General features: G+C 41.8%; 1 protein-coding gene across 1 annotated transcript in view; it reads left to right on the top strand.

The window, feature by feature from the left end:
• Positions 1-9,821: 9,821 nt before the first annotated feature.
• LOC120514687 (interferon-induced protein 44-like) overlaps positions 9,822-13,520 on the top strand; it is a 28,575-nt gene continuing 24,876 nt past the window's right edge. The window contains exon 1 of the mRNA XM_039735185.1: positions 9,822-10,151. The gene's annotated coding sequence lies outside the window, so the exon portion shown is untranslated. The remainder of the gene's footprint in view (positions 10,152-13,520) is intronic.

The raw sequence follows: 13,520 nt of genomic DNA, 5'->3' as shown, positions 1-13,520 counted from the left end.
AATGCAGTGTAATGTACCTGGGTACTGTGTAATAGTGTGACGACATGTTGACTTTATTCTCGTAATTTGTCATTAAAGTAGACCATCGTAAACTAAACTTCATCGTAAAATTGAATTTACTAGATTTTCTCAAACCCCGTTCTAAGTTATATAGCACATTAAATGCTATTGATTCTTAAACTGACTTCTTCTTGCACTAAGAGGAGGCGCCGGCAGCGATCGCCGCACAGAACACATTCACTTCATGATCTTCCTGCTCTCTGAACATTTCGAATGCTAAGATAAATACTTAATACTCGTATAATTTTCATGGTGAAATGCATTAAAGTGTGCATTAATCATATGGGGGCACGGCAGCGTGCCTGCCTTGCATTTGCATGTTTTTCTAGCGGGTTTACTCAGCGTGCTTCAGTTTCCTTTCCAAGTCATGTAGGTTGTGTGGTTTTGTTGTGCTATATTGACTCTGCTAGTGTATGTTTCGCTTGTATTCATCCTGCGATGTGCTGGCGACTCGTTCAGCGATGGGCGCAACTCTGAATGGACGGCATAATTAAACATGTATAACGAAGATATTTTTAAAGTTCTGAACACTCCGTTTATAACTAGTTTTAATTTCACAAAGACGTTTGTCGTGTGGTGATTGGTTATGTGGTGAAAGAAAAAGGAAGGAAGGAAAAAGGAACTGGGGTTTTGGTACGTCAGATAGAAACAGCATGCATGCAATAAAGAGAGCCCGCTCAGAAGAACAAGCATTGAATTCTGTGTTTGTGTCTCCGACCAGCAGATCAGAAACCCAACATTTGCACAATATTTAAGTTAAACCTGTGCGATAGCTATTCATACATGCAGTTTTTTGGAGCCTCGTCACACCTGCCATAAAGTTCTCTACACTGAACATACACCTGTGGACCCCTTACTGCGAGGGAGCAGCACTACCGCCTCACTACCGTGCATGTGTAATACCTGCTTTAATGCATTTCATCATGAAAATGATATCAAGTATGTATCTTAGCATTCTAAATTTCAGAAAGCAGGAATATCATGAAGTGAATGGATTCTGTGTGGTGATTGCTGTCTTCTCTTAGTGCGGAGGAAGTCAGTTTAAGAAGCTGTGATGGACAGCCGGGTCCCATGCCCGGCCGGGATGCCTCTGCCGCATACGTCCTGGGGGAGCCATCATGGACATTGCAATACCTTCCCCGGGGCGCTTGGGGGCAGTCTCCCTGGCAGTGGATTCCTCCTCAATCTCCCCCGTGGCTCCATGGGACATGGAGTCCACCGCAGCAGCCCGGTTGGGAGATGGGGTGGCCGCTAGGGGGTGCTGCAGAGAACCAGCCACCACACTGGACGGTTTATCAGCCCCACCCGGAGGTGCAATTAAGACCAGCTGGTCAGGCACCTGGATCACTTCCAGGTGGGGTATAAAAGGGCCTGCCTCCCAGCAATCGAGGCCAGAATCGGGAGGAAGAGGACGAGGTGGCCTGGGAGGAGTGGTGGAGCAGGAAAGTGTTTGGTTGTGTTTGGGTTTTGTGCTTGGGACTGTGTTTGGGCTGTGTGGCACGGGGAAGACGTGTCACACGGCTGAAGAAACAAAATAAAAGATCCTTGAGTGTGAACACGTGCCTCTGCGTGGTCTGTGCCGGGTCAGGCGCTATATAGCGCCTTTATCACAAAGCGTAATGATTAACCACTGGGTTGGGGAACGTAACACAAAGCATTTAATGTGCTGCATTAGTTTATGACGGGGTAAATTAAGTAATTGATTAAACATTGATTTTAGGAAGAAATTTAGTTTACGACATTCTACTTTAATTATGAAGTAAACTATGAGAATAAAGTGGAAATGTTGACTTTAATCTCAACATAAACGGCGAGAATAAAGTGGAAATGTTGACTTTAATCTCAACATAAACGGCGAGAATAAAGTGGAAATGTTGACTTTGTTCTCGGCATATAGTTTGTTTGTTTTTTTTTTTCCCAGTATAGCTTAGCTTGAAGCAAGGTCCATATTAATGCAGTTTGCCTAAATGATGGTTCAGTTGGTAAAGATGTTGTTTTATTTTATTTTAATTTGGTGAATGCACCTGGGCTTGAAGTCTTGAAGTAATAGTGCAACTATCAGTAATAATACTATTATTTATTTTATTGTTATTATTTATTCATTTAAATATTAGGCAGTTTAATGATGATAAAGTTGTTTAAAAAGTCACTTTAACGTGTCAGTGGACAGAGATTGTTAACATTAACAGAAAGTGTAGTTGGTTTACAAAAAGTATTTACTATTTATTCCTTTTCTAAGACATATTCGGTGCAATACAATTTTTGACAAGCACTTCTGGATATTTTACTAAGTCTAAATGCCTCTTTGTATGGTTGAAAATATGTTGTCAAAATTAGAGTTTGTTTTTGCAAAATTTGTTCAATAAAAAGGTTCCATATTTTGACTGCATTTGTCATGTAATGTGATACCTTCTCTCCATTAGTGCCACACCCTTGAAAACTATCACTTTATGGGGCAATGCAAAACTGTATTAATACTTACTTAAAATTTTTTTTTTTTTTTTTGTACAATACTCTTGACAGTGAAATAGGTTATTCTTAGCCAGTAATTGCAGTGAAAAATGTGGTTAACATCCACTCATGCGTGGGGAAAAAAATACCGTCAAATACCGTGAAACCGGGATAATTTAGAAAAATATATATAGTAACCACAAGGGGGCGCCAGAAAGTCCCAAACCACAGACACAGTAACACAGCAGACATTGTATGAATAAAACAATGAATATTGATTCTACTAAAGCACCTTTTCACAATCTTTACAGCAGTTATCAGCTACAATACACAAAGAATGATAGACCCTTGGAATAAGCTACCAAATAGTGTGGTAGACAGTAAGACATTAGAGACTTTCAAAAGTCAACTTGATGTTTTCTTGGAAGAAATAAGTGGACAGCACTGGCAAGCTTTGTTGGGCTGAATGGCCTGTTCTCGTCTAGAGTGTTCTAATGTTCTAAAGTACAACAATACCCAATAAATACGCTACGGTATATAAATCAATTCTTCCTCCTTCTCCTCCAGTTGAGTGCTGCTTTCCGTTCTCCCAGCTCTGACTTAATTGAAGTGAGGCTTAACTTCCTAGGTTTTATGTCGGACCAAGGAAGACACAAAAAAAAAGAAACAATTAAGAGGTCTGAGTCTTAACAGGCAAGTCAATTACAATTAAAAAGCAGTAGCTGGTTATTAATTGAGAAAGTGGCTGGAACAAAAACCTGCAGCCACTGCGGCCCTCAAGTATCCACAAAATATGGAGAACATCAGAGGACAGAAGACCCCACATAGAAAGTGCATAATAACTAAATAGAGTAAAAACTAACAGATATTACATAATAAGACAAATAAAAATTAAACAAATCAATATTATAAAAAATAATGATAACAAAAAAAAAATAAATAAATAATGAAAAAAACACAAAATAAAAAAGAAACACTTTAAACAGAATCCAGGAGAGGAACCCTGTCTTCACCTTAACACAAGAAGGTTCGTCCATCTTTGTTACCACTCTCTTTTCTTAAAGAATCCCAGTCTGTTCAAAACTTCAGTGTTGGATGATTAAAGGAAGAGTTTTGAAGAGTATTTATTTGCTCTTTCTCTCTTTTTTTATAGCTCTCAAACACCAGTCAGAGCGTCGTCTCATCTGTACCAGGAGAAAACCTTCAGCAGCAGCTACAGTGAAAAACGTGTGCGCCTTCTGAGCAGAAATTCGGGAGTCTTTATTACAGTCTCTCTGGTCCTGCACTCATGTCTATCTTATTAAAACAAACACCTTTCTTTGGCTCAGCGTCCACTGTGTGCATTTCCACTCCACCAATGAACCTTATCGCGTGACCACAGCGCCTTTCCATTCAGACCAGCTTTGTATACTTATGTACAAATATATTGAAATCAAAAATAAATAAAATTACAATTAGAAAAGAAAATATTATCAAAAATAAGAATGCACCACAACTATTATGATATGCATTATAATTTACAAAATATATTTTACCAATTCAAACATCAGATTTACATATATATACAGTGGTGTGAAAAACTATTTGCCCCCTTCCCGATTTCTTATTCTTTTGCATGTTTGTCACACAAAATGTTTCTGATCATCAAACACATTTAACCATTAGTCAAATATAACACAAGTAAACACAAAATGCAGTTTTTAAATGATGGTTTTTATTATTTAGGGAGAAAATAAATCCAAACCTACATGGCCCTGTGTGAAAAAGTAATTGCCCCCTGAACCTAATAACTGGTTGGGCCACCCTTAGCAGCAATAATTACAATCAAGCGTTTGCGATAACTTGCAATGAGTCTTTTACAGCGCTCTGGAGGAATTTTGGCCCACTCATCTTTGCAGAATTGTTGTAATTCAGCTTTATTTGAGGATTTTCTAGCATGAACTGCCTTTTTAAGGTCATGCCATAGCATCTCAATTGGATTCAGGTCAGGACTTTGACTAGGCCACTCCAAAGTCTTCATTTTGTTTTTCTTCAGCCATTCAGAGGTGGATTTGCTGGTGTGTTTTGGGTCATTGTCCTGTTGCAGCACCCAAGATCGCTTCAGCTTGAGTTGACGAACAGATGGCCGGACATTCTCCTTCAGGATTTTTTGGTAGACAGTAGAATTCATGGTTCCATCTATCACAGCAAGCCTTCCAGGTCCTGAAGCAGCAAAACAACCCCAGACCATCACACTACCACCACCATATTTTACTGTTGGTATGATGTTCTTTTTCTGAAATGCTGTGTTCCTTTTACGCCAGATGTAACGGGACATTTGCCTCCAAAAAGTTCAACTTTTGTCTCATCAGTCCACAAGGTATTTTCCCAAAAGTCTTGGCAATCATTGAGATGTTTCTTAGCCAAATTGAGACGAGCCCTAATGTTCTTTTTGCTTAACAGTGGTTTGCGTCTTGGAAATCTGCCATGCAGGCCGTTTTTGCAGGCCAGTCTCTTTCTTATGGTGGAGTTGTGAACACTGACCTGAATTGAGGCAAGTGAGGCCTGCAGTTCTTTAGACGTTGTCCTGGGGTCTTTTGTGACCTCTCGGATGAGTCGCTCTCGCTCTTGGGGTCATTTTGGTCGGCCTGCCGGCCACTCCTGGGAAGGTTCACCACTGTTCCATGTTTTTGCCATTTGTGGATAATGGCTCTCACTGTGGTTCGCTGGAGTCCCAAAGCTTTAGAAATGGCTTTATAACCTTTACCAGACTGATAGATCTCAATTACTTCTGTTCTTATTTGTTCCTGAATTTCTTTGGATCTTGGCATGATGTCTAGCTTTTGAGGTGCTTTTGGTCTACTTCCCTGTGTCAGGCAGCTCCTATTGAAGTGATTTCTTGATTGAAAAGGCGTGGCAGTAATCAGGAAATTGAACTCAGGTGTGATACACCACAGGTAGGTGATTTTTGAACAAGGGGGCAATTACTTTTTCACACAGGGCCATGTAGGTTTGGATTTTTTCTCCCTAAATAATAAAACCATCATTTAAAAACTGCATTTTGTGTTTACTTGTGTTATATTTGACTAATGGTTAAATGTGTTTGATGATCAGAAACATTTTGTGTGACAAACATGCAAAAGAATAAGAAATCAGGAAGGGGGCAAATAGTTTTTCACACCACTGTATATATATTGTGTAAAGCCAGCCCCCGGACACAGACAGAGAGACACCAGAATGTCCAAACGCACGCTCCTTTACTACTTTAAGCACCACAATGCCTTGTCACCAACAGTCTTGTCTCTTTCTTTCTTTCTTTCTTTCTTTCTTTCTTTCTTTCTTTCTCCTTCTCTTTGATCTCCACTCCCCACCTCACCAGCTCCGTCTCCTTCCTCCCAACTCCGGCTCGTCTACTGGAGGGAGGCGGCCCCTTTTATAATGACCCAGATGGGCTCCAGGTGCTCCGTCTGACGATACTTCCTGCTGTGGCAGAAGTGTCACGAGAGCTCCAGAAGCACTCCAGGTGCCCCTGGGATCTCTTCTGGCAGCACTTCCTGGTGTGGTGGAAGTGCTGCCATCCAGGGTGGTGGCCATGTCCTCCCATAGGGATGAGCTTCCCAGCTCCGTTCCAGTGGCCCCCAAGCACACCCGGGCGGCTGCCCTGTCGTGGCTCAGGGGAGGTATCGTCCCTCTTGTGCACCGTCCAGGTGTCCCGGCTGTGTAGGGTCCCCAGGCATCTGGCACAATATACACACCCATATTTTGTGACAGCTACACGTGGTGCTGCTTCACTCTATGGAGATCAGGGTTCCTGTTCCAGGTCCTCCCTCATGAAGTTTGTATGTTTTCACTCCATGTCTGCTTGAGGTTCCCTCTCAGAGTCCAAACACATACAGGTTAGGTCAGCGTTTCTCAACCTTTACGTATTTGCGACCCGAGTTTTCATAACAGTTTTAATCGCTCCTCGTAACGTTTTTTTGAAAGGAGCCCACTAATACCAATTTGTTCCTTTTTAATTAATGATATATCATAGATGCATATTTTATTACACCTACTTAACTTTTATAGACATTTATCTAACTCTATATTTATTTTTCTAGAATCACAATGTAGTTTAAGTTAATTTGTTTTGGTTTCAATAGATGTGTTAATCATCATTTTGATTCTTGTTTTCTTTTTTTCACTTCTTCACGCCCCCCTTTTGTTACTTCGTGCCCCCCAGGAGGGCCCACCCCACAGTTTGAGAACCACTGGGTTAGGTGGATTGCTGAAGCTACAATGTCCCCTGATGTGTGTGTGTGTGTGTGTGTTCACCCTGCGATGGACTGGCACCCTGTCCAGGTGATCATCTGTGCCTTGGGCCCTATACTTGCTGGGATAGACCCCTTCTGCCCTGCTCAGAATGAAGGAGATTTAGATAATGGATGGCTGGATGGAAGAATTGAACTTATTCAGAGTTGAATTATGTCTTAACCTCCTTGGGACTCTACTCTCTTGGGGCACTACATTGTACTGTAAGGGCAATTTACAACAAATAACCCTAATTTTTGTATGTAAAAGTCTACCAGATAAATGCTCCTTTCACGAGTCAAATAAAAACATCACGCAATGTATAAATCGGCTCAAGTGGCTCAAAGCTCCCATAGGCTCCTCTTCTCTCAGCCGTCACCACAGCCTCGTGCCCATCAAACCTGAGATTTCCTCATTTGTCGCCTTTGTTTCACATGTCTAGGTCTGTGATATTTTTGCATAAATCGTTTGGATCAGAATCTGGCAGGACAAGCCAGTGAAGACCCTCAGAGGACACAACATGTGCACTGTAGGAAAGAAAAAGAAAAACAGCTACATTTATGGTAAAATCCCTGGCAGCTGTGGTTAGCAGAATTTTACCACAAAACTGGTGACAGTATTTTTAGGTCTATGGTTTAACTTTTTAACGCTGTATATTATCCAGTAAATAACTGTTGTTTGTTTGCAGCAACTACACGTGAAGGTTGTACTGTAAACTGAAATGCACAGTAAGCAATTGGCCAATCATTAAACCATCACAAATGTGTCAAAAGCACAGACCAGCAGACAGTCTGCATCAGGAAAATGACAGCAACCAATAACAAGCATGTAATGCCAAGTCATTTATTAGGTGAAAAGAATTCAATGTTTAATGAAGTAATGGGCTCTTGTCTGGTGGAGAAGGCAAGTTTGCTTTTGTGATGTATGATTAGGGTTGCCAGACGTCCCTTATATACGGGACATGTCCCATATTTCATCATTTTGTCCCTTGTCCCGTACACCCAAATGTTTAATCCTGTATTTAGTTTATTTTCAAATTTCGTAATAAAAATGTATTTTTACTACCTTCTTACGGTGCTTAGTTGTAACGTTATGAGTAATTCTGCTTTCTTTTCTCAGGTTCTCTTGATGAAAATAACCCAAATGTAACGAGGAAACGAGTGTTTGCTGCCCGTTTGCAGCTTGTTCAGTTGCTGTGGTTGGCTGAGGATGGCGACACTCTTACTCTTTTGCTCTCCAGCTGCGCTGCTGTGCAGTTCTGCTTGTATTAAATAATAATAATAATAATAATATTTCTCTGTTGTCTGTATTAAATAAATATTTTCAAATGATTTCACTTTTACAGAATTTTTTTTTTAGCTTGTATTAAATAATTCATTCATCCATTAATCCAACCCGCTGTGTCCTAACACAGGGTCACGAGGGTCTGCTGGAGCCAATCCCATCCAGCACAGGGCACAAGGCAGGAAACAAACCCCAGGCAGGGTGCCAGCCCACCACAGGGCACACACACACCAAACACAGTTTAGAATCACCAATGCACCCAACCTGCATGTCTTTGGACTGTGGGAGGAAACCCACGCAGACACGGGGAGAACAAGCAAACTCCACGCAGGGAGGACCCGGGAAGCGAACCTAATTGCGAGGCAGCAGTGCTACCCACTGCGCCACCATGCCACCTCCTATGAAATCATTTTCAAATGATTTTACTTTTGTTTTCCTCATAACGCATTAAAGTCCTTGCTTTATATTTCTAACTTATGTCTCTACTTTTATATAATAGACTGGCCTGGGTGTGTAGGGGGCATGTATACATTTATATATATAGTAATATAGATTTCTAATTTTCTAATCTGGCAAACTGATGTGCTACGGGTTTGCCATTTTATTAAAAACAGCCCACCATAGAATCAACTTCCATACCCTCAACAAAACTTTCAGCACTCGGGTGTGGGTTTTGGATGAATTTGCTAACTCAGTTTAAGTTTTTTCTCCAACTGTGTAAAGTCGTGCAGATCAAGAGGGACACTAAGGTAAAAGGGGGCGTTTCCTTATGCTAATATCACAACTGTATGCAAATTTAGATCGCAACACCAAGAAAGAAAATGTTGAAGTTCTGAAAAATTGCATCCTACTCTCTATGACAACCACATATTTTACCTCAAGTACACGTAAATTAAAAGAAATATCTAAGAAACAGCTACATAACGCCAGTACGTGTGATCATTTGAGGTCATTTAATGGAAGGTAACTGTTTAAATATTCTTGGTTACCACGTGACGTTGGATTAGCGCAAACCGCACATGGGGGTCAACAAACGGCACCTGTTCTTTGAACATCTTGCTGCAGTAAAATGGACGGTGTAATATAATTTCCTTTCTGAAGGAATTATGTAGTTTTTGGTGCCGTGGCTACCATTTTTTCACAAAAACTGAACATGTTTTAAACGTTAAAATGTCAAAAATGTTATATCGGTCTGCATGTTTTATTTTCAGTGCTTTTGTGTTCATGAAACTTTGCCGTTTTACATTTTACACTTGATTCCCTTGCTGTTGAACAGTTTTACATTGTAAAAATAATAACAATAATATTTAATAAGAAAATAATAAAAAACAACTTTTTACAGTGATACAGTCTGAAAAGATACCTGAACTGCATAAACCAATACCTAAAAAAAACTAATTTGTGAGAAACCAAAATAATAAATGAATAATATATTGCATTGTATGCCTGCTGTTAGGTTAAACGCCGTGCGCAATTAAAAAAAGGGACTGCTCCTGCCTTGTGTCCGATGCTGACTGGGATGGGCTCCAGCTGCCCTGCTCTGGACAAGCCGATGGACGGATGGTCAACACCCGTCGCCACAGGTGTCACTAAGCGGACATAGAAACTCCTGAATAAGCTGCTCAAGGGAGAGTGACGTCATCTGCCCGCCCTTAAACCGACGGGCGGGGTTTTCTTTTATTTTCCATAATTTTCAGACACCCACCTAATCCACATACGGGGAATGTGCAGGCGCAAACTGAGCAGATCTGAAAAGTTTCTACTTGTTAACTAAAGTCTTAAACCGTGGAAAATCCCAAAATGGAAATGGACAAGGGGCTGCGACAGTGGCTGCCAGTCGGGACACACCATTAAGGAAAGATCTAATCTGCGCTCCTGAAGAAACTGCAGGGGGAAATTCCTGAAGGGGACTGCCCCGGAAATTTCACAACAAGAGTTTCACTTTCACTTGGAGTAACTTTTTTTGTTCTGGAAAAATTTGTTCAAAGCGCTTCGAGTTTCGAACGGATACGAAACGTATCGGAACCGAGCCCTGAAGAAACACTTGGATCGGGTGAACAGCTGGCCGGCGCGGTGACATATTCGAGGTAAGCCGAAAGGTCTAAGCAACGGAAACAGTCGATGAAGACCGAGGAACCCGGCGTGGCCACCAATGCGGAAAAAGCAAACATCCAGTCAGACATGCACGCGATTTTCAGTTTGTAGAGGAATTTACTTTTTAGATACTTAAAATACATTTGAGTGTAATCGGAAACTGTGTGGCAGTGCGTGTATGCGGATGACTTTAACAATCGATGTACTGTATGTAGTGACAGACTCGATAATCGGGTGATATTAATAGCACTATAGCGCCCTTACATGCACAGGTTTGGTGGACTGGCGATGCCCCTGTGGCCCCTGGTGTGTGTGTGTGTGTGTGTGTGTGTGTGTGTGTGTGTGTGTGTGTGTGCGTTCATCCTGCGACGAGTTGGCGTCCTGTTCCTGCCTTGAACCTGATGAGCTTCCCTGCTTTGGATAAGTGGGTTTAATAAATTGAAAGTTGAAGAAGTTCTACTTTGTATGTACTTCCTAAAAGAGATGTTTTCATTTATGAAACATTGTGTTACAGTGGCCCGTGTGTGACGTGTGACTGACGCTTGCTGACTGTACAGATAGATCGAGCTTTCTTTGTCCCCAGGCTGCACATTCTGGCATAAGACTCGGACAAGCTCGCGTTACCTTAAATCACTGCTTGATAATCATGCATCTTTAAAATACTCTAGCAGTCGATGTAGTGACAAAATGTATAATCGGGTGATATTAATAACATTGCAGCGCCCTGGCATGCAGATAACAGTAAATGTTTTAGGGGTCTCTGCCTATCGGTCAGTGCGCGATACTGCGCGGTGCATGGGAGATTCGAATCAACCCTACGCTTTTTCTTTGTCTTCGCTTTTACTTTTCGATCTTGCAGATATTTTCATTTTTATCTAAACAAATGTTCTTCTTTGCCCAGGGCACCTTTAGGAGCGGTTATGCGACGTGTAAAAGAGGAAGAGAACTGAGTACAAAATATTCAACTTAGAGTGGCCTCTCAAGCTGAATTTGAAGCAGTAAAGTAATCCATCATTTATTTTATGCTTCCCAGTTTGTTTTAAGGACAGGCGACCTGTAGTGACAGTTGCTTGGACGGCGTGATTTAATATTCATATTTGTTGATCATTAAAATATTTACTTTAGCTGTGGCTTTTAAATAATAATAATAATAATAATAATAATAATAATAATAATAATGAAACAACTTTTCATTGGAAATACACTGAAGTAACATTGTGCATCCTTTGGAGGGCCATGCCCCCGCTCCCCCTTAAACTCCGCCCATATGTAAATGACGACGTCCCCGTGCCTGTCTGCAAGCAGAACAGTTACAGGTGAGAACTTAGACTAGAAAAGCAGAAACACAATTCGTCATCGGAAGTCTCGCCTTTCTGTTCCTCTTTAGTGTTAAATTTAGTGGCCAATCAGTTGCTTTTCGCTCGCGCACGCTAGTTGTTACTTTTTAAAGCATGAAATCGTCAGCCTTTGGACTTCAGCTCACTCTGTCCATATGTGTCAGAAATGAGTGACTCGTTGAAGGTCCGCCTTTAAAAACACGGAATCTGAATCGCGGTAAAGTTCTTTTCATTCTCATTAGGCGTCGTAAAATACGTGGGTGTTGAAAACACCGGACACACAGAAACCACTGAAAACAATCCGTCCCCGGGGTTGATTCTTTGTCCGGTCTACCGTAATCATCAAAAGGGCTGGTGTGTTCTGAACGCCAGATCCGCACCCGTCGTTCCTATGAGGGGCCTTGGCCTGTTTGGCCCCTCATACCAGCCATTCCTGTCTCGTCAGTTGATTTCTGTTTTCGTCACTCCACCTTTTTCCTCATGTTGTTATTTTCTTCCCGGAGGAAATCAGGGGCCTTTCAAGGATCTGACTGACTTGCGGGAGCTTCGCAGTATTTAAACGCGGAGAAAAGCGCAAATGTGGAGAGCTGCGAGGGGAAACCCAAAGCACCTTTAGAAAAATGGCCTTATTTATTTATCTCCCCAGACAGCCTTGGGGAATGCTGTTGAGCGAACGTGACACGGATGGCTCCGGAAAGATATTTGAGAATCGTGATCCCACCGGTGGGACACCGCTGGTTCTCTCAGCCCCTACAGTCTACTTAGTCTGCACTTCTAATGTAGTAATGCAGGAATTGATGGTGAAGAAGCCTTGGCTACCCACGCACAGCTGGCGAGCAGGTGTACATCGGTAGAGGGAGTGTCAGCCTTCTTCGCCCGTTTATAGTCGGGCACAGGCAGCTGCAGACGCCAGGGGGCGGGGGTTCAGAAGGTGCACTCGCTAGTTTGTTCAAGCAGTAAACGTGTGACGCCACGCTGTAGCAGAATCCGCCCCAACATTTTTCGATCTCGCAGATGTTTCCTTTTTTTCCTGCCGAAGCGTTCATTTTTGTCCAGGGTCTGCGCCATTTAATCTCTGTGTGCTTTTGATCGTACAGATGTGGGTACAATAAATCATTTGACACAACTGTGAATGAGTCCGCGGGTTCTTGTCATGTGCATGCGCAGTCGATACACAAAACGCGCGCACACACAAGAGGACCACGCGGTTCACAAAATTCTGGATGCGCGCGGGTGCGGCTGCGTGGTTTGTGTCTGCGGGTTTGGCTCGTGCTGATCGGTGACATTTTGGTTAAAACGGTGGCGGGGAAGTACCTAGGGAAAACTTTACTTTCACTTTCAGTCCCAAAAAACTAGCGAAGTAACAGCAAACACTCCCTAAAACTTGGTGTTATCTGGGTGGATCTACTATGAAACTAACGAAGCTTAAGCTTCAGGACCCTAGTCCTGGAGAGGCCCCAGAAACGACTCTAACATTTTGGGGTGTCTACTGTATGAGTAGGGGTTCCTACAAAAAAAAAACAAAAAAAAAAAACTTTGAGATGTATTGTTTCATTTTTTTTTTCTAATTTTAGTGCTCTGTAGTGGATCAGCCCCATTGAAGAAGATAACAGTGGTTACCCAGACCTGGTTGCTGGTTGTGAAGGGGGCCACCATAACAGTTATAGAGGTCCACACAGGGCCGGCACCACCATTAAGGCGAATTAGGCATTCTCCTAGGGCACAGATTATAACCCAGCTACATGGGTTAGCTACTGGGCAGTTGGTTGGTTCACTTATAAACTTCACCTATATGCCAGCGTTTCTCAACCTTTAAGTATTTGCGACCCGAGTTTTCGTAACAGTTTTAATCGCGCCCCCCTAACATTTCTTTGAAATGTAAATGCATATTTTATTATACCTACTTAACTTTTATCGACATTTATCTAACTCAATATTTATTGTTCTAGTATCAGAATGTAGTTTAAGTTCATTTGTTTTGGTTTCAACAGATGTTTTTTTCATATTTTTGATTCCTGTTTTCTT

Source organism: Polypterus senegalus, chromosome 14 (genome assembly GCF_016835505.1).
Source record: "Polypterus senegalus isolate Bchr_013 chromosome 14, ASM1683550v1, whole genome shotgun sequence".
In the NCBI taxonomy this organism is placed as follows: Eukaryota; Metazoa; Chordata; class Cladistia; order Polypteriformes; family Polypteridae; genus Polypterus; species Polypterus senegalus.
Note: the sequence above shows the minus strand (reverse complement) of the source record. Positions and strands in the feature narration are given on the sequence as shown.